The following is a 22,518-nucleotide window of genomic DNA, read 5'->3' on the forward strand; positions in this document are numbered from 1 at the left end:
CGGCGGAGTCCAGTCCTGATAGGGATGGGCAAAGTCAAATTTAGAAGAAAAAAATTTCAAATTTTTCGAAAAATCAAAAAACGCTGCAAACCCTCTGAAATGCGCACAAAACCAAAAATTTTCGGAAAATTCGAAAGAAAATTAAAAGTTGAAAATTTTCAAGAATTCTTAGTTTTGTGCGCGTTTTGGACGATTTCCCACATTTTTCGATTTTTCGAAAATTTTCTAAATTTCTTATAATTTTTGTCAAAAGGTTCTCCACAATGTCCAGGCCAGGACCGGTCTTTGCACGTCCCTTTCTCTGTCGGACGCGGTGTCTAACGGACTCGCTCTCTGCAAGACACGTTCTCTGTATCACCCGACATATGCCAGGCCGTCTGTGCAAAGACCTGGTTCAGCAGAGACCGGGTGAGGCACAGCCCGAAACAAGCAGAGAAGTGTGAGACAGAGAGAGTGAGGCGAAGTCACAGAAAATGGGAAGCAGAGGCGTGTGAGGCAGAGACCGAGTCAAGCATGTACAGGTTGATGCACACACCGCATCAAGCAGAGACCGGTGAGGCACATGACGAGTGACGCAGAGACCTTGTTAACCAGAGACGGAGTCAAGCACAGACCTGGTGAATCACACCGTGTACAGCAGATACCGGTTGCTCACAGACGGAGTACGGCTGAGACTGTGTGAAATAGACAGTCCGGCGGAGTCCAGTCCTGATAGGGATGGGCAAAGTCAAATTTAGAAGAAAAAAATTTCAAATTTTTCGAAAAATCAAAAAAAGCTGCAAACCCTCTGAAATGCGCACAAAACCAAAAATTTTCGGAAAATTCGAAAGAAAATTAAAAGTTGAAAATTTTCAAGAATTCTTAATTTTTGTGCGCGTTTTGGACGAATTCCCACATTTTTCGATTTTTCGAAAATTTTCTAAATTTCTTATAATTTTTGTCAAAAGGTTCTCCACAATGTCCAGGCCAGGACCGGTCTTTGCACGTCCCTTTCTCTGTCGGACGCGGTGTCTAACGGACTCGCTCTCTGCAAGACACGATCTCTGTATCACCCGACATATGCCAGGCCGTCTGTGCAAAGACCTGGTTCAGCAGAGACCGGGTGAGGCACAGCCCGAAACAAGCAGAGAAGTGTGAGACAGAGAGAGTGAGGCGAAGTCACAGAAAATGGGAAGCAGAGGCGTGTGAGGCAGAGACCGAGTCAAGCATGTACAGGTTGATGCACACAGCGCATCAAGCAGAGACCGGTGAGGCACATGACGAGTGACGCAGAGACCTTGTTAACCAGAGACGGAGTCAAGCGCAGACCTGGTGAATCACACCGTGTACAGCAGATACCGGTTGCTCACAGAAGGAGTACGGCTGAGACTGTGTGAAGTAGACAGTCCGGCGGAGTCCAGTCCTGATAGGGATGGGCAAAGTCAAATTTAGAAGAAAAAAATTTCAAATTTTTCGAAAAATCAAAAAACGCTGCAAACAGTCTGAAATGCGCACAAAACCAAAAATTTTCAGAAAATTCGAAAGAAAATTAAAAGTTGAAAATTTTAAAAAATTCTTAGTTTTGTGCGCGTTTTGGACGATTTCCCACGTTTTCCGATTTTTCGAAAATTTTCGAAAAAATTGAAATTTCTCAAAGGGGTACCCCTTTGAAAATTTTCAAAAATTGTCGAAATTTTAAAAAAATTAAAAAACGCTGCAAATGGCATGAAACGCGAAGAAAACTAAAAATTTTCGAAATTTTCGACAAAAGTTTTGAATTCAGAATTTTCAAAAAATTTTGGTTTTGTGCGCTTTTTGGACGATTTCCCACATTTTTCGATTTTTCGAAAATTTTCTAAATTTCTTATAATTTTTTTCAAAAGTTTCTCCACAATGTCCAGGCCAGGACCGGTCTTTGCACGTCCCTTTCTCTGTCGGACGCGGTGTCTAACGGACTCGCTCTCTGCAAGACACGTTCTCTGTATCACCCGACGTATGCCAGGCCGTCTGTGCAAAGACCTGGTTCAGCAGAGACCGGGTGAGGCACAGCCCGAAACAAGCAGAGAAGTGTGAGACAGAGAGAGTGAGGCGAAGTCACAGAAAATGGGAAGCAGAGGCGTGTGAGGCAGAGACCGAGTCAAGCATGTACAGGTTGATGCACACACCGCATCAAGCAGAGACCGGTGAGGCACATGACGAGTGACGCAGAGACCTTGTTAACCAGAGACGGAGTCAAGCACAGACCTGGTGAATCACACCGTGTACAGCAGATACCGGTTGCTCACAGACGGAGTACGGCTGAGACTGTGTGAAATAGACAGTCCGGCGGAGTCCAGTCTTGATAGGGATGGGCAAAGTCAAATTTAGAAGAAAAAAATTTCAAATTTTTCGAAAAATCAAAAAATGCTGCATACCCTCTGAAATGCGCACAAAACCAAAAATTTTCGGAAAATTCGAAGGAAAATTAAAAGTTGAAAATTTTCAAGAATTCTTAGTTTTGTGCGCGTTTTGGACGATTTCCCACATTTTTCGATTTTTCGAAAATTTTCTAAATTTCTTATAATTTTTGTCAAAAGGTTCTCCACAATGTCCAGGCCAGGACCGGTCTTTGCACGTCCCTTTCTCTGTCGGACGCGGTGTCTACGGACTCGCTCTCTGCAAGACACGTTCTCTGTATCACCCGACATATGCCAGGCCGTCTGTGCAAAGACCTGGTTCAGCAGAGACCGGGTGAGGCACAGCCCGAAACAAGCAGAGAAGTGTGAGACAGAGAGAGTGAGGCGAAGTCACAGAAAATGGGAAGCAGAGGCGTGTGAGGCAGAGACCGAGTCAAGCATGTACAGGTTGATGCACACACCGCATCAAGCAGAGACCGGTGAGGCACATGACGAGTGACGCAGAGACCTTGTTAACCAGAGACGGAGTCAAGCGCAGACCTGGTGAATCACACCGTGTACAGCAGATACCGGTTGCTCACAGAAGGAGTACGGCTGAGACTGTGTGAAATAGACAGTCCGGCGGAGTCCAGTCCTGATAGGGATGGGCAAAGTCAAATTTAGAAGAAAAAAATTTCAAATTTTTCGAAAAATCAAAAAACGCTGCAAACAGTCTGAAATGCGCACAAAACCAAAAATTTTCGGAAAATTCGAAAGAAAATTAAAAGTTGAAAATTTTCAAAAATTCTTAGTTTTGTGCGCGTTTTGGACGATTTCCCACGTTTTCCGATTTTTCGAAAATTTTCGAAAAAATTGAAATTTCTCAAAGGGGTACCCCTTTGAAAATTTTCAAAAATTGTCGAAATTTTAAAAAAATTAAAAAACGCTGCAAATGGCATGAAACGCGAAGAAAACTAAAAATTTTCGAAATTTTCGACAAAAGTTTTGAATTCAGAATTTTCAAAAAATTTTGGTTTTGTGCGCTTTTTGGACGATTTCCCACATTTTTCGATTTTTCGAAAATTTTCTAAATTTCTTATAATTTTTTTCAAAAGTTTCTCCACAATGTCCAGGCCAGGACCGGTCTTTGCACGTCCCTTTCTCTGTCGGACGCGGTGTCTAACGGACTCGCTCTCTGCAAGACACGTTCTCTGTATCACCCGACGTATGCCAGGCCGTCTGTGCAAAGACCTGGTTCAGCAGAGACCGGGTGAGGCACAGCCCGAAACAAGCAGAGAAGTGTGAGACAGAGAGAGTGAGGCGAAGTCACAGAAAATGGGAAGCAGAGGCGTGTGAGGCAGAGACCGAGTCAAGCATGTACAGGTTGATGCACACACCGCATCAAGCAGAGACCGGTGAGGCACATGACGAGTGACGCAGAGACCTTGTTAACCAGAGACGGAGTCAAGCACAGACCTGGTGAATCACACCGTGTACAGCAGATACCGGTTGCTCACAGACGGAGTACGGCTGAGACTGTGTGAAATAGACAGTCCGGCGGAGTCCAGTCTTGATAGGGATGGGCAAAGTCAAATTTAGAAGAAAAAAATTTCAAATTTTTCGAAAAATCAAAAAACGCTGCAAACCCTCTGAAATGCGCACAAAACCAAAAATTTTCGGAAAATTCGAAAGAAAATTAAAAGTTGAAAATTTTCAAGAATTCTTAGTTTTGTGCGCGTTTTGGACGATTTCCCACATTTTTCGATTTTTCGAAAATTTTCTAAATTTCTTATAATTTTTGTCAAAAGGTTCTCCACAATGTCCAGGCCAGGACCGGTCTTTGCACGTCCCTTTCTCTGTCGGACGCGGTGTCTAACGGACTCGCTCTCTGCAAGACACGTTCTCTGTATCACCCGACATATGCCAGGCCGTCTGTGCAAAGACCTGGTTCAGCAGAGACCGGGTGAGGCACAGCCCGAAACAAGCAGAGAAGTGTGAGACAGAGAGAGTGAGGCGAAGTCACAGAAAATGGGAAGCAGAGATCGTGTGAGGCACAGACCGAGTCAAGCATGTACAGGCTGATGCACACACCACATCAAGCAGAGACCGGTGAGGCACATGACGAGTGACGCAGAGACCTTGTTAACCAGAGACGGAGTCAAGCACTGACCTGGTGAATCACACCGTGTACAGCAGATACCGGTTGCTCACAGACCTAGTACGGCTGAGACTGTGTGAAATAAACAGTCCGGCGGAGTCCAGTCCTGATAGGGACGGGCAAAGTCAAATTTAGAAGAAAAAAATTTCAAATTTTTCGAAAAATCAAAAAACGCTGCAAACCCTCTGAAATGCGCACAAAACCAAAAATTTTCGGAAAATTCGAAAGAAAATTAAAAGTTGAAAATTTTCAAAAATTCTTAGTTTTCTGCGCGTTTTGGACGATTTCCCACGTTTTTCGATTTTTCGAAAATTTTCGAAAAAATTGAAATTTCTCAAAGGGGTACCCCTTTGAAAATTTTCGAAAATTGTCGAAATTTTAAAAAAATTAAAAAACGCTGCAAATGGCATGAAACGCGAAGAAAACTAAAAATTTTCGAAATTTCCGACAAAAGTTTTGAATTCAGAATTTTCAAAAATTTTTGGTTTTGTGCGCTTTTTGGACGATTTCCCACATTTTTCGATTTTTTGAAAATTTTCTAAATTTCTTATAATTTTTGTGAAAAGTTTCTCCACAATGTCCAGGCCAGGACCGGTCTTTGCACGTCCCTTTCTCTGTCGTACGCGGTGTCTAACGGACTCGCTCTCTGCAAGACACGTTCTCTGTATCACCCGACATATGCCAGGCCGTCTGTGCAAAGACCTGGTTCAGCAGAGGCCGGGTGAGGCACAGCCCGAAACAAGCAGAGAAGTGTGAGACAGAGAGAGTGAGGCGAAGTCACAGAAAATGGGAAGCAGAGGCGTGTGAGGCAGAGACCGAGTCAAGCATGTACAGGTTGATGCACACACCGCATCAAGCAGAGACCGGTGAGGCACATGACGAGTGACGCAGAGACCTTGTTAACCAGAGACGGAGTCAAGCGCAGACCTGGTGAATCACACCGTGTACAGCAGATACCGGTTGCTCACAGAAGGAGTACGGCTGAGACTGTGTGAAATAGACAGTCCGGCGGAGTCCAGTCCTGATAGGGATGGGCAAAGTCAAATTTAGAAGAAAAAAATTTCAAATTTTTCGAAAAATCAAAAAACGCTGCAAACAGTCTGAAATGCGCACAAAACCAAAAATTTTCGGAAAATTCGAAAGAAAATTAAAAGTTGAAAATTTTCAAAAATTCTTAGTTTTGTGCGCGTTTTGGACGATTTCCCACGTTTTCCGATTTTTCGAAAATTTTCGAAAAAATTGAAATTTCTCAAAGGGGTACCCCTTTGAAAATTTTCGAAAATTGTCGAAATTTTAAAAAAAATTAAAAAACGCTGCAAATGGCATGAAACGCGAAGAAAACTAAAAATTTTCGAAATTTTCGACGAAAGTTTTGAATTCAGAATTTTCAAAAATTTTTGGTTTTGTGCGCTTTTTGGACGATTTCCCACATTTTTCGATTTTTCGAAAATTTTCTAAATTTCTTATAATTTTTGTCAAAAGTTTCTCCACAATGTCCAGGCCAGGACCGGTCTTTGCACGTCCCTTTCTCTGTCGGACGCGGTGTCTAACGGACTCGCTCTCTGCAAGACACGTTCTCTGTATCACCCGACATATGCCAGGCCGTCTGTGCAAAGACCTGGTTCAGCAGAGGCCGGGTGAGGCACAGCCCGAAACAAGCAGAGAAGTGTGAGACAGAGAGAGTGAGGCGAAGTCACAGAAAATGGGAAGCAGAGGCGTGTGAGGCAGAGACCGAGTCAAGCATGTACAGGTTGATGCACACACCGCATCAAGCAGAGACCGGTGAGGCACATGACGAGTGACGCAGAGACCTTGTTAACCAGAGACGGAGTCAAGCGCAGACCTGGTGAATCACACCGTGTACAGCAGATACCGGTTGCTCACAGAAGGAGTACGGCTGAGACTGTGTGAAATAGACAGTCCGGCGGAGTCCAGTCCTGATAGGGATGGGCAAAGTCAAATTTAGAAGAAAAAAATTTCAAATTTTTCGAAAAATCAAAAAACGCTGCAAACAGTCTGAAATGCGCACAAAACCAAAAATTTTCGGAAAATTCGAAAGAAAATTAAAAGTTGAAAATTTTCAAAAATTCTTAGTTTTGTGCGCGTTTTGGACGATTTCCCACGTTTTCCGATTTTTCGAAAATTTTCGAAAAAATTGAAATTTCTCAAAGGGGTACCCCTTTGAAAATTTTCAAAAATTGTCGAAATTTTAAAAAAATTAAAAAACGCTGCAAATGGCATGAAACGCGAAGAAAACTAAAAATTTTCGAAATTTTCGACAAAAGTTTTGAATTCAGAATTTTCAAAAAATTTTGGTTTTGTGCGCTTTTTGGACGATTTCCCACATTTTTCGATTTTTCGAAAATTTTCTAAATTTCTTATAATTTTTGTCAAAAGGTTCTCCACAATGTCCAGGCCAGGACCGGTCTTTGCACGTCCCTTTCTCTGTCGGACGCGGTGTCTAACGGACTCGCTCTCTGCAAGACACGATCTCTGTATCACCCGACATATGCCAGGTCGTCTGTGCAAAGACCTGGTTCAGCAGAGACCGGGTGAGGCACAGCCCGAAACAAGCAGAGAAGTGTGAGACAGAGAGAGTGAGGCGAAGTCACAGAAAATGGGAAGCAGAGGCGTGTGAGGCAGAGACCGAGTCAAGCATGTACAGGTTGATGCACCACCGCATCAAGCAGAGACCGGTGAGGCACATGACGAGTGACGCAGAGACCTTGTTAACCAGAGACGGAGTCAAGCGCAGACATGGTGAATCACACCGTGTACAGCAGATACCGGTTGCTCACAGACGGAGTACGGCTGAGACTGCGTGAAATAGACAGTCCGGCGGAGTCCAGTCCTGATAGGGATGGGCAAAGTCAAATTTAGAAGAAAAAAATTTCAAATTTTTCGAAAAATCAAAAAACGCAGAAAAACCCGCTGAAATGCGCACAAAACCAAAAATTTTCGGAAAATTCGAAAGAAAATTAAAAGTTGAAAATTTTCAAAAATTCTTAGTTTTCTGCGCGTTTTGGACGATTTCCCACGTTTTTCGATTTTTCGAAAATTTTCGAAAAAATTGAAATTTCTCAAAGGGGTACCCCTTTGAAAATTGTCAAAAATGTCGAAATTTTAAAAAAATTAAAAAACGCTGCAATTGGCATGAAACGCGAAGAAAACTAAACATTTTCGAAATTTTCGACAAAAGTTTTGAATTCAGAATTTTCAAAAAATTTTGGTTTTGTGCGCTTTTTGGACGATTTCCCACATTTTTCGATTTTTCGAAAATTTTCTAAATTTCTTATAATTTTTGTCAAAAGTTTCTCCACAATGTCCAGGCCAGGACCGGTCTTTGCACGTCCCTTTCTCTGTCGGACGCGGTGTCTAACGGACTCGCTCTCTGCAAGACACGTTCTCTGTATCACCCGACATATGCCAGGCCGTCTGTGCAAAGACCTGGTTCAGCAGAGGCCGGGTGAGGCACAGCCCGAAACAAGCAGAGAAGTGTGAGACAGAGAGAGTGAGGCGAAGTCACAGAAAATGGGAAGCAGAGGCGTGTGAGGCAGAGACCGAGTCAAGCATGTACAGGTTGATGCACACACCGCATCAAGCAGAGACCGGTGAGGCACATGACGAGTGACGCAGAGACCTTGTTAACCAGAGACGGAGTCAAGCGCAGACCTGGTGAATCACACCGTGTACAGCAGATACCGGTTGCTCACAGAAGGAGTACGGCTGAGACTGTGTGAAATAGACAGTCCGGCGGAGTCCAGTCCTGATAGGGATGGGCAAAGTCAAATTTAGAAGAAAAAAATTTCAAATTTTTCGAAAAATCAAAAAACGCTGCAAACAGTCTGAAATGCGCACAAAACCAAAAATTTTCGGAAAATTCGAAAGAAAATTAAAAGTTGAAAATTTTCAAAAATTCTTAGTTTTGTGCGCGTTTTGGACGATTTCCCACGTTTTCCGATTTTTCGAAAATTTTCGAAAAAATTGAAATTTCTCAAAGGGGTACCCCTTTGAAAATTTTCAAAAATTGTCGAAATTTTAAAAAAATTAAAAAACGCTGCAAATGGCATGAAACGCGAAGAAAACTAAAAATTTTCGAAATTTTCGACAAAAGTTTTGAATTCAGAATTTTCAAAAAATTTTGGTTTTGTGCGCTTTTTGGACGATTTCCCACATTTTTCGATTTTTCGAAAATTTTCTAAATTTCTTATAATTTTTGTCAAAAGGTTCTCCACAATGTCCAGGCCAGGACCGGTCTTTGCACGTCCCTTTCTCTGTCGGACGCGGTGTCTAACGGACTCGCTCTCTGCAAGACACGATCTCTGTATCACCCGACATATGCCAGGTCGTCTGTGCAAAGACCTGGTTCAGCAGAGACCGGGTGAGGCACAGCCCGAAACAAGCAGAGAAGTGTGAGACAGAGAGAGTGAGGCGAAGTCACAGAAAATGGGAAGCAGAGGCGTGTGAGGCAGAGACCGAGTCAAGCATGTACAGGTTGATGCACACAGCGCATCAAGCAGAGACCGGTGAGGCACATGACGAGTGACGCAGAGACCTTGTTAACCAGAGACGGAGTCAAGCGCAGACCTGGTGAATCACACCGTGTACAGCAGATACCGGTTGCTCACAGAAGGAGTACGGCTGAGACTGTGTGAAGTAGACAGTCCGGCGGAGTCCAGTCCTGATAGGGATGGGCAAAGTCAAATTTAGAAGAAAAAAATTTCAAATTTTTCGAAAAATCAAAAAACGCTGCAAACAGTCTGAAATGCGCACAAAACCAAAAATTTTCGGAAAATTCGAAAGAAAATTAAAAGTTGAAAATTTTCAAAAATTCTTAGTTTTGTGCGCGTTTTGGACGATTTCCCACGTTTTCCGATTTTTCGAAAATTTTCGAAAAAATTGAAATTTCTCAAAGGGGTACCCCTTTGAAAATTTTCAAAAATTGTCGAAATTTTAAAAAAATTAAAAAACGCTGCAAATGGCATGAAACGCGAAGAAAACTAAAAATTTTCAAAATTTTCGACAAAAGTTTTGAATTCAGAATTTTCAAAAAATTTTGGTTTTTTTGCGCTTTTTGGACGATTTCCCACATTTTTCGATTTTTCGAAAATTTTCTAAATTTCTTATAATTTTTGTCAAAAGTTTCTCCACAATGTCCAGGCCAGGACCGGTCTTTGCACGTCCCTTTCTCTGTCGGACGCGGTGTCTAACGGACTCGCTCTCTGCAAGACACGTTCTCTGTATCACCCGACGTATGCCAGGCCGTCTGTGCAAAGACCTGGTTCAGCAGAGACCGGGTGAGGCACAGCCCGAAACAAGCAGAGAAGTGTGAGACAGAGAGAGTGAGGCGAAGTCACAGAAAATGGGAAGCAGAGGCGTGTGAGGCAGAGACCGAGTCAAGCATGTACAGGTTGATGCACACACCGCATCAAGCAGAGACCGGTGAGGCACATGACGAGTGACGCAGAGACCTTGTTAACCAGAGACGGAGTCAAGCACAGACCTGGTGAATCACACCGTGTACAGCAGATACCGGTTGCTCACAGACGGAGTACGGCTGAGACTGTGTGAAATAGACAGTCCGGCGGAGTCCAGTCTTGATAGGGATGGGCAAAGTCAAATTTAGAAGAAAAAAATTTCAAATTTTTCGAAAAATCAAAAAACGCTGCAAACCCTCTGAAATGCGCACAAAACCAAAAATTTTCGGAAAATTCGAAAGAAAATTAAAAGTTGAAAATTTTCAAGAATTCTTAGTTTTGTGCGCGTTTTGGACGATTTCCCACATTTTTCGATTTTTCGAAAATTTTCTAAATTTCTTATAATTTTTGTCAAAAGGTTCTCCACAATGTCCAGGCCAGGACCGGTCTTTGCACGTCCCTTTCTCTGTCGGACGCGGTGTCTAACGGACTCGCTCTCTGCAAGACACGTTCTCTGTATCACCCGACATATGCCAGGCCGTCTGTGCAAAGACCTGGTTCAGCAGAGACCGGGTGAGGCACAGCCCGAAACAAGCAGAGAAGTGTGAGACAGAGAGAGTGAGGCGAAGTCACAGAAAATGGGAAGCAGAGATCGTGTGAGGCACAGACCGAGTCAAGCATGTACAGGCTGATGCACACACCACATCAAGCAGAGACCGGTGAGGCACATGACGAGTGACGCAGAGACCTTGTTAACCAGAGACGGAGTCAAGCACTGACCTGGTGAATCACACCGTGTACAGCAGATACCGGTTGCTCACAGACCTAGTACGGCTGAGACTGTGTGAAATAAACAGTCCGGCGGAGTCCAGTCCTGATAGGGATGGGCAAAGTCAAATTTAGAAGAAAAAAATTTCAAATTTTTCGAAAAATCAAAAAACGCTGCAAACCCTCTGAAATGCGCACAAAACCAAAAATTTTCGGAAAATTCGAAAGAAAATTAAAAGTTGAAAATTTTCAAGAATTCTTAGTTTTGTGCGCGTTTTGGACGATTTCCCACATTTTTCGATTTTTCGAAAATTTTCTAAATTTCTTATAATTTTTGTCAAAAGGTTCTCCACAATGTCCAGGCCAGGACCGGTCTTTGCACGTCCCTTTCTCTGTCGGACGCGGTGTCTACGGACTCGCTCTCTGCAAGACACGTTCTCTGTATCACCCGACATATGCCAGGCCGTCTGTGCAAAGACCTGGTTCAGCAGAGACCGGGTGAGGCACAGCCCGAAACAAGCAGAGAAGTGTGCGACAGAGAGAGTGAGGCGAAGTCACAGAAAATGGGAAGCAGAGGCGTGTGAGGCAGAGACCGAGTGAAGCATGTACAGGTTGATGCACACACCGCATCAAGCAGAGACCGGTGAGGCACATGACGAGTGACGCAGAGACCTTGTTAACCAGAGACGGAGTCAAGCGCAGACCTGGTGAATCACACCGTGTACAGCAGATACCGGTTGCTCACAGAAGGAGTACGGCTGAGACTGTGTGAAATAGACAGTCCGGCGGAGTCCAGTCCTGATAGGGATGGGCAAAGTCAAATTTAGAAGAAAAAAATTTCAAATTTTTCGAAAAATCAAAAAACGCTGCAAACCCTCTGAAATGCGCACAAAACCAAAAATTTTCGGAAAATTCGAAAGAAAATTAAAAGTTGAAAATTTTCAAAAATTCTTAGTTTTGTGCGCGTTTTGGACGATTTCCCACGTTTTTCGATTTTTCGAAAATTTTCGAAAAAATTGAAATTTCTCAAAGGGGTACCCCTTTGAAAATTTTCAAAAATTGTCGAAATTTTAAAAAATTAAAAAACGCTGCAAATGGCATGAAACGCGAAGAAAACTAAAAATTTTCGAAATTTTCGACAAAAGTTTTGAATTCAGAATTTTCAAAAAATTTTGGTTTTGTGCGCTTTTTGGACGATTTCCCACATTTTTCGATTTTTCGAAAATTTTCTAAATTTCTTATAATTTTTGTCAAAAGTTTCTCCACAATGTCCAGGCCAGGACCGGTCTTTGCACGTCCCTTTCTCTGTCGGACGCGGTGTCTAACGGACTCGCTCTCTGCAAGACACGTTCTCTGTATCACCCGACATATGCCAGGCCGTCTGTGCAAAGACCTGGTTCAGCAGAGACCAGGTGAGGCACAGCCCGAAACAAGCAGAGAAGTGTGAGACAGAGAGAGTGAGGCGAAGTCACAGAAAATGGGAAGCAGAGGCGTGTGAGGCAGAGACCGAGTCAAGCATGTACAGGTTGATGCACACACCGCATCAAGCAGAGACCGGTGAGGCACATGACGAGTGACGCAGAGAGCTTGTTAACCAGAGACGGAGTCAAGCGCAGACCTGGTGAATCACACCGTGTACAGCAGATACCGGTTGCTCACAGAAGGAGTACGGCTGAGACTGTGTGAAATAGACAGTCCGGCGGAGTCCAGTCCTGATAGGGATGGGCAAAGTCAAATTTAGAAGAAAAAAATTTCAAATTTTTCGAAAAATCAAAAAACGCTGCAAACAGTCTGAAATGCGCACAAAACCAAAAATTTTCGGAAAATTCGAAAGAAAATTAAAAGTTGAAAATTTTCAAAAATTCTTAGTTTTGTGCGCGTTTTGGACGATTTCCCACGTTTTCCGATTTTTCGAAAATTTTCGAAAAAATTGAAATTTCTCAAAGGGGTACCCCTTTGAAAATTTTCGAAAATTGTCGAAATTTTAAAAAAAATTAAAAAACGCTGCAAATGGCATGAAACGCGAAGAAAACTAAAAATTTTCGAAATTTCCGACAAAAGTTTTGAATTCAGAATTTTCAAAAATTTTTGGTTTTGTGCGCTTTTTGGACGATTTCCCACATTTTTCGATTTTTCGAAAATTTTCTAAATTTCTTATAATTTTTGTCAAAAGTTTCTCCACAATGCCCAGGCCAGGACCGGTCTTTGCACGTCCCTTTCTCTGTCGGACGCGGTGTCTAACGGACTCGCTCTCTGCAAGACACGTTCTCTGTATCACCCGACATATGCCAGGCCGTCTGTGCAAAGACCTGGTTCAGCAGAGGCCGGGTGAGGCACAGCCCGAAACAAGCAGAGAAGTGTGAGACAGAGAGAGTGAGGCGAAGTCACAGAAAATGGGAAGCAGAGGCGTGTGAGGCAGAGACCGAGTCAAGCATGTACAGGTTGATGCACACACCGCATCAAGCAGAGACCGGTGAGGCACATGACGAGTGACGCAGAGACCTTGTTAACCAGAGACGGAGTCAAGCACAGACCTGGTGAATCACACCGTGTACAGCAGATACCGGTTGCTCACAGACGGAGTACGGCTGAGACTGTGTGAAATAGACAGTCCGGCGGAGTCCAGTCTTGATAGGGATGGGCAAAGTCAAATTTAGAAGAAAAAAATTTCAAATTTTTCGAAAAATCAAAAAATGCTGCATACCCTCTGAAATGCGCACAAAACCAAAAATTTTCGGAAAATTCGAAAGAAAATTAAAAGTTGAAAATTTTCAAGAATTCTTAGTTTTGTGCGCGTTTTGGACGATTTCCCACATTTTTCGATTTTTCGAAAATTTTCTAAATTTCTTATAATTTTTTCCAAAGGTTCTCCACAATGTCCAGGCCAGGACCGGTCTTTGCACGTCCCTTTCTCTGTCGGACGCGGTGTCTAACGGACTCGCTCTCTGCAAGACACGTTCTCTGTATCACCCGACATATGCCAGGCCGTCTGTGCAAAGACCTGGTTCAGCAGAGACCGGGTGAGGCACAGCCCGAAACAAGCAGAGAAGTGTGAGACAGAGAGAGTGAGGCGAAGTCACAGAAAATGGGAAGCAGAGATCGTGTGAGGCACAGACCGAGTCAAGCATGTACAGGCTGATGCACACACCACATCAAGCAGAGACCGGTGAGGCACATGACGAGTGACGCAGAGACCTTGTTAACCAGAGACGGAGTCAAGCACTGACCTGGTGAATCACACCGTGTACAGCAGATACCGGTTGCTCACAGACCTAGTACGGCTGAGACTGTGTGAAATAAACAGTCCGGCGGAGTCCAGTCCTGATAGGGATGGGCAAAGTCAAATTTAGAAGAAAAAAATTTCAAATTTTTCGAAAAATCAAAAAACGCTGCAAACCCTCTGAAATGCGCACAAAACCAAAAATTTTCGGAAAATTCGAAAGAAAATTAAAAGTTGAAAATTTTCAAGAATTCTTAGTTTTGTGCGCGTTTTGGACGATTTCCCACATTTTTCGATTTTTCGAAAATTTTCTAAATTTCTTATAATTTTTGTCAAAAGGTTCTCCACAATGTCCAGGCCAGGACCGGTCTTTGCACGTCCCTTTCTCTGTCGGACGCGGTGTCTACGGACTCGCTCTCTGCAAGACACGTTCTCTGTATCACCCGACATATGCCAGGCCGTCTGTGCAAAGACCTGGTTCAGCAGAGACCGGGTGAGGCACAGCCCGAAACAAGCAGAGAAGTGTGCGACAGAGAGAGTGAGGCGAAGTCACAGAAAATGGGAAGCAGAGGCGTGTGAGGCAGAGACCGAGTGAAGCATGTACAGGTTGATGCACACACCGCATCAAGCAGAGACCGGTGAGGCACATGACGAGTGACGCAGAGACCTTGTTAACCAGAGACGGAGTCAAGCGCAGACCTGGTGAATCACACCGTGTACAGCAGATACCGGTTGCTCACAGAAGGAGTACGGCTGAGACTGTGTGAAATAGACAGTCCGGCGGAGTCCAGTCCTGATAGGGATGGGCAAAGTCAAATTTAGAAGAAAAAAATTTCAAATTTTTCGAAAAATCAAAAAACGCTGCAAACCCTCTGAAATGCGCACAAAACCAAAAATTTTCGGAAAATTCGAAAGAAAATTAAAAGTTGAAAATTTTCAAAAATTCTTAGTTTTGTGCGCGTTTTGGACGATTTCCCACGTTTTTCGATTTTTCGAAAATTTTCGAAAAAATTGAAATTTCTCAAAGGGGTACCCCTTTGAAAATTTTCAAAAATTGTCGAAATTTTAAAAAAATTAAAAAACGCTGCAAATGGCATGAAACGCGAAGAAAACTAAAAATTTTCGAAATTTTCGACAAAAGTTTTGAATTCAGAATTTTCAAAAAATTTTGGTTTTGTGCGCTTTTTGGACGATTTCCCACATTTTTCGATTTTTCGAAAATTTTCTAAATTTCTTATAATTTTTGTCAAAAGTTTCTCCACAATGTCCAGGCCAGGACCGGTCTTTGCACGTCCCTTTCTCTGTCGGACGCGGTGTCTAACGGACTCGCTCTCTGCAAGACACGTTCTCTGTATCACCCGACATATGCCAGGCCGTCTGTGCAAAGACCTGGTTCAGCAGAGACCAGGTGAGGCACAGCCCGAAACAAGCAGAGAAGTGTGAGACAGAGAGAGTGAGGCGAAGTCACAGAAAATGGGAAGCAGAGGCGTGTGAGGCAGAGACCGAGTCAAGCATGTACAGGTTGATGCACACACCGCATCAAGCAGAGACCGGTGAGGCACATGACGAGTGACGCAGAGAGCTTGTTAACCAGAGACGGAGTCAAGCGCAGACCTGGTGAATCACACCGTGTACAGCAGATACCGGTTGCTCACAGAAGGAGTACGGCTGAGACTGTGTGAAATAGACAGTCCGGCGGAGTCCAGTCCTGATAGGGATGGGCAAAGTCAAATTTAGAAGAAAAAAATTTCAAATTTTTCGAAAAATCAAAAAACGCTGCAAACAGTCTGAAATGCGCACAAAACCAAAAATTTTCGGAAAATTCGAAAGAAAATTAAAAGTTGAAAATTTTCAAAAATTCTTAGTTTTGTGCGCGTTTTGGACGATTTCCCACGTTTTCCGATTTTTCGAAAATTTTCGAAAAAATTGAAATTTCTCAAAGGGGTACCCCTTTGAAAATTTTCGAAAATTGTCGAAATTTTAAAAAAAATTAAAAAACGCTGCAAATGGCATGAAACGCGAAGAAAACTAAAAATTTTCGAAATTTCCGACAAAAGTTTTGAATTCAGAATTTTCAAAAATTTTTGGTTTTGTGCGCTTTTTGGACGATTTCCCACATTTTTCGATTTTTCGAAAATTTTCTAAATTTCTTATAATTTTTGTCAAAAGTTTCTCCACAATGCCCAGGCCAGGACCGGTCTTTGCACGTCCCTTTCTCTGTCGGACGCGGTGTCTAACGGACTCGCTCTCTGCAAGACACGTTCTCTGTATCACCCGACATATGCCAGGCCGTCTGTGCAAAGACCTGGTTCAGCAGAGGCCGGGTGAGGCACAGCCCGAAACAAGCAGAGAAGTGTGAGACAGAGAGAGTGAGGCGAAGTCACAGAAAATGGGAAGCAGAGGCGTGTGAGGCAGAGACCGAGTCAAGCATGTACAGGTTGATGCACACACCGCATCAAGCAGAGACCGGTGAGGCACATGACGAGTGACGCAGAGACCTTGTTAACCAGAGACGGAGTCAAGCACAGACCTGGTGAATCACACCGTGTACAGCAGATACCGGTTGCTCACAGACGGAGTACGGCTGAGACTGTGTGAAATAGACAGTCCGGCGGAGTCCAGTCTTGATAGGGATGGGCAAAGTCAAATTTAGAAGAAAAAAATTTCAAATTTTTCGAAAAATCAAAAAATGCTGCATACCCTCTGAAATGCGCACAAAACCAAAAATTTTCGGAAAATTCGAAAGAAAATTAAAAGTTGAAAATTTTCAAGAATTCTTAGTTTTGTGCGCGTTTTGGACGATTTCCCACATTTTTCGATTTTTCGAAAATTTTCTAAATTTCTTATAATTTTTTCCAAAGGTTCTCCACAATGTCCAGGCCAGGACCGGTCTTTGCACGTCCCTTTCTCTGTCGGACGCGGTGTCTAACGGACTCGCTCTCTGCAAGACACGTTCTCTGTATCACCCGACATATGCCAGGCCGTCTGTGCAAAGACCTGGTTCAGCAGAGACCGGGTGAGGCACAGCCCGAAACAAGCAGAGAAGTGTGAGACAGAGAGAGTGAGGCGAAGTCACAGAAAATGGGAAGCAGAGATCGTGTGAGGCACAGACCGAGTCAAGCATGTACAGGCTGATGCACACACCACATCAAGCAGAGACCGGTGAGGCACATGACGAGTGACGCAGAGACCTTGTTAACCAGAGACGGAGTCAAGCACTGACCTGGTGAATCACACCGTGTACAGCAGATACCGGTTGCTCACAGACCTAGTACGGCTGAGACTGTGTGAAATAAACAGTCCGGCGGAGTCCAGTCCTGATAGGGATGGGCAAAGTCAAATTTAGAAGAAAAAAATTTCAAATTTTTCGAAAAATCAAAAAACGCTGCAAACCCTCTGAAATGCGCACAAAACCAAAAATTTTCGGAAAATTCGAAAGAAAATTAAAAGTTGAAAATTTTCAAGAATTCTTAGTTTTGTGCGCGTTTTGGACGATTTCCCACATTTTTCGATTTTTCGAAAATTTTCTAAATTTCTTATAATTTTTGTCAAAAGGTTCTCCACAATGTCCAGGCCAGGACCGGTCTTTGCACGTCCCTTTCTCTGTCGGACGCGGTGTCTACGGACTCGCTCTCTGCAAGACACGTTCTCTGTATCACCCGACATATGCCAGGCCGTCTGTGCAAAGACCTGGTTCAGCAGAGACCGGGTGAGGCACAGCCCGAAACAAGCAGAGAAGTGTGCGACAGAGAGAGTGAGGCGAAGTCACAGAAAATGGGAAGCAGAGGCGTGTGAGGCAGAGACCGAGTGAAGCATGTACAGGTTGATGCACACACCGCATCAAGCAGAGACCGGTGAGGCACATGACGAGTGACGCAGAGACCTTGTTAACCAGACACGGAGTCAAGCGCAGACCTGGTGAATCACACCGTGTACAGCAGATACCGGTTGCTCACAGAAGGAGTACGGCTGAGACTGTGTGAAATAGACAGTCCGGCGGAGTCCAGTCCTGATAGGGATGGGCAAAGTCAAATTTAGAAGAAAAAAATTTCAAATTTTTCGAAAAATCAAAAAACGCTGCAAACCCTCTGAAATGCGCACAAAACCAAAAATTTTCGGAAAATTCGAAAGAAAATTAAAAGTTGAAAATTTTCAAAAATTCTTAGTTTTGTGCGCGTTTTGGACGATTTCCCACGTTTTTCGATTTTTCGAAAATTTTCGAAAAAATTGAAATTTCTCAAAGGGGTACCCCTTTGAAAATTTTCAAAAATTGTCGAAATTTTAAAAAAATTAAAAAACGCTGCAAATGGCATGAAACGCGAAGAAAACTAAAAATTTTCGAAATTTTCGACAAAAGTTTTGAATTCAGAATTTTCAAAAAATTTTGGTTTTGTGCGCTTTTTGGACGATTTCCCACATTTTTCGATTTTTCGAAAATTTTCTAAATTTCTTATAATTTTTGTCAAAAGTTTCTCCACAATGTCCAGGCCAGGACCGGTCTTTGCACGTCCCTTTCTCTGTCGGACGCGGTGTCTAACGGACTCGCTCTCTGCAAGACACGTTCTCTGTATCACCCGACATATGCCAGGCCGTCTGTGCAAAGACCTGGTTCAGCAGAGACCAGGTGAGGCACAGCCCGAAACAAGCAGAGAAGTGTGAGACAGAGAGAGTGAGGCGAAGTCACAGAAAATGGGAAGCAGAGGCGTGTGAGGCAGAGACCGAGTCAAGCATGTACAGGTTGATGCACACACCGCATCAAGCAGAGACCGGTGAGGCACATGACGAGTGACGCAGAGAGCTTGTTAACCAGAGACGGAGTCAAGCGCAGACCTGGTGAATCACACCGTGTACAGCAGATACCGGTTGCTCACAGAAGGAGTACGGCTGAGACTGTGTGAAATAGACAGTCCGGCGGAGTCCAGTCCTGATAGGGATGGGCAAAGTCAAATTTAGAAGAAAAAAATTTCAAATTTTTCGAAAAATCAAAAAACGCTGCAAACAGTCTGAAATGCGCACAAAACCAAAAATTTTCGGAAAATTCGAAAGAAAATTAAAAGTTGAAAATTTTCAAAAATTCTTAGTTTTGTGCGCGTTTTGGACGATTTCCCACGTTTTCCGATTTTTCGAAAATTTTCGAAAAAATTGAAATTTCTCAAAGGGGTACCCCTTTGAAAATTTTCGAAAATTGTCGAAATTTTAAAAAAAATTAAAAAACGCTGCAAATGGCATGAAACGCGAAGAAAACTAAAAATTTTCGAAATTTCCGACAAAAGTTTTGAATTCAGAATTTTCAAAAAATTTTGGTTTTGTGCGCTTTTTGGACGATTTCCCACATTTTTCGATTTTTCGAAAATTTTCTAAATTTCTTATAATTTTTGTCAAAAGTTTCTCCACAATGCCCAGGCCAGGACCGGTCTTTGCACGTCCCTTTCTCTGTCGGACGCGGTGTCTAACGGACTCGCTCTCTGCAAGACACGTTCTCTGTATCACCCGACATATGCCAGGCCGTCTGTGCAAAGACCTGGTTCAGCAGAGGCCGGGTGAGGCACAGCCCGAAACAAGCAGAGAAGTGTGAGACAGAGAGAGTGAGGCGAAGTCACAGAAAATGGGAAGCAGAGGCGTGTGAGGCAGAGACCGAGTCAAGCATGTACAGGTTGATGCACACACCGCATCAAGCAGAGACCGGTGAGGCACATGACGAGTGACGCAGAGACCTTGTTAACCAGAGACGGAGTCAAGCACAGACCTGGTGAATCACACCGTGTACAGCAGATACCGGTTGCTCACAGACGGAGTACGGCTGAGACTGTGTGAAATAGACAGTCCGGCGGAGTCCAGTCTTGATAGGGATGGGCAAAGTCAAATTTAGAAGAAAAAAATTTCAAATTTTTCGAAAAATCAAAAAATGCTGCATACCCTCTGAAATGCGCACAAAACCAAAAATTTTCGGAAAATTCGAAAGAAAATTAAAAGTTGAAAATTTTCAAGAATTCTTAGTTTTGTGCGCGTTTTGGACGATTTCCCACATTTTTCGATTTTTCGAAAATTTTCTAAATTTCTTATAATTTTTTCCAAAGGTTCTCCACAATGTCCAGGCCAGGACCGGTCTTTGCACGTCCCTTTCTCTGTCGGACGCGGTGTCTAACGGACTCGCTCTCTGCAAGACACGTTCTCTGTATCACCCGACATATGCCAGGCCGTCTGTGCAAAGACCTGGTTCAGCAGAGACCGGGTGAGGCACAGCCCGAAACAAGCAGAGAAGTGTGAGACAGAGAGAGTGAGGCGAAGTCACAGAAAATGGGAAGCAGAGATCGTGTGAGGCACAGACCGAGTCAAGCATGTACAGGCTGATGCACACACCACATCAAGCAGAGACCGGTGAGGCACATGACGAGTGACGCAGAGACCTTGTTAACCAGAGACGGAGTCAAGCACTGACCTGGTGAATCACACCGTGTACAGCAGATACCGGTTGCTCACAGACCTAGTACGGCTGAGACTGTGTGAAATAAACAGTCCGGCGGAGTCCAGTCCTGATAGGGATGGGCAAAGTCAAATTTAGAAGAAAAAAATTTCAAATTTTTCGAAAAATCAAAAAACGCTGCAAACCCTCTGAAATGCGCACAAAACCAAAAATTTTCGGAAAATTCGAAAGAAAATTAAAAGTTGAAAATTTTCAAGAATTCTTAGTTTTGTGCGCGTTTTGGACGATTTCCCACATTTTTCGATTTTTCGAAAATTTTCTAAATTTCTTATAATTTTTGTCAAAAGGTTCTCCACAATGTCCAGGCCAGGACCGGTCTTTGCACGTCCCTTTCTCTGTCGGACGCGGTGTCTACGGACTCGCTCTCTGCAAGACACGTTCTCTGTATCACCCGACATATGCCAGGCCGTCTGTGCAAAGACCTGGTTCAGCAGAGACCGGGTGAGGCACAGCCCGAAACAAGCAGAGAAGTGTGCGACAGAGAGAGTGAGGCGAAGTCACAGAAAATGGGAAGCAGAGGCGTGTGAGGCAGAGACCGAGTGAAGCATGTACAGGTTGATGCACACACCGCATCAAGCAGAGACCGGTGAGGCACATGACGAGTGACGCAGAGACCTTGTTAACCAGACACGGAGTCAAGCGCAGACCTGGTGAATCACACCGTGTACAGCAGATACCGGTTGCTCACAGGAGTACGGCTGAGACTGTGTGAAATAGACAGTCCGGCGGAGTCCAGTCCTGATAGGGATGGGCAAAGTCAAATTTAGAAGAAAAAAATTTCAAATTTTTCGAAAAATCAAAAAACGCTGCAAACCCTCTGAAATGCGCACAAAACCAAAAATTTTCGGAAAATTCGAAAGAAAATTAAAAGTTGAAAATTTTCAAAAATTCTTAGTTTTGTGCGCGTTTTGGACGATTTCCCACGTTTTTCGATTTTTCGAAAATTTTCGAAAAAATTGAAATTTCTCAATTTTCAAATTTCCCTTTGAAAATTTTCAAAAATTGTCGAAATTTTAAAAAAATTAAAAAACGCTGCAAATGGCATGAAACGCGAAGAAAACTAAAAATTTTCGAAATTTTCGACAAAAGTTTTGAATTCAGAATTTTCAAAACATTTTGGTTTTGTGCGCTTTTTGGACTATTTCCCACGTTTTTCGATTTTTCGAAATTTCTTATAATTTTTGTCAAAAGTTTCTCCATAACATCCAGGCCAGGACCGGTCTTTGCACGTCCCTTCTCTGTCGGACGCGGTGTCTAACGGACTCGCTCTCTGCAAGATACGGTGTCTGTATAACACGGCAATGACGTTCCGACTGAAAAGCGCAGGTGCGGCAGACAACACGTAAGGCAGAGACCCAAACCAGCACAGACCGAGTCCTGCAGGGGCCGATTGGTGCACACACTGAAGCTCACAGCAACCGGGTGAGATAGAGGCGGAGTTCGGCAGAGACAGGGTGGGGCTTCCATCGAGTTTGGCAGTTTTCTCCTGGGGATTTTAGAAAAAACAATCAAATTTTTAAATTTTTTCGAAAAAATCAAATTTTTTTGGAAATTGTATGAAAAGCTCACAAAACCAAAGAATTTTAAAAAAAATTGAATGTGAATTTTTTCTCTTTTTTGGTTTTATGCGCTTTTTGGACAATTTACAGTATTTTTTGATTTTTTTAAATTTTTCAAAATTCCACCCACCTGATGCCTTGCAGAACCGGTCTCTCTCGGAATGTTTCTGATGTTCTGTGTCTCTGACCAATGAGGTCTGTGCCTGACTCGGGCTCTGTATGACACGGCACTGACGTGCCGAGTCTGAAAAGCGCAGGTGCGGCAGACAACAGGTAAGGCAGAGACCCACACCAGCACAGACCGAGTCCTGCAGAGGCCGATTGGTGCAGACACCGAGGCAGTCAGCAACCGGGTGAGACAGAGGCCGTGTTCGGCAGAGACAGGGTGAGGCATCCATCGAGTTTGGCAGGCATCTCTTGGGGAGAGTTTAGAAATATATACAATTTTTCAAGATTACCCCTTTGAATTTTTCTTAAAAATAAAAATGGTTCTAAATGTTGTGAAAGGCGATAGTAACTAAGAAAATCAAAATTTTTGGAAATTGTGTGAAAAGCGCA

The sequence above is a fragment of the Zootermopsis nevadensis genome, unplaced genomic scaffold (assembly GCF_977971745.1).
Source record: "Zootermopsis nevadensis isolate Lab colony 2312 unplaced genomic scaffold, Znev_1.0 Znev_ptg000002l, whole genome shotgun sequence".
NCBI classification, from domain to species: domain Eukaryota; kingdom Metazoa; phylum Arthropoda; class Insecta; order Blattodea; family Termopsidae; genus Zootermopsis; species Zootermopsis nevadensis.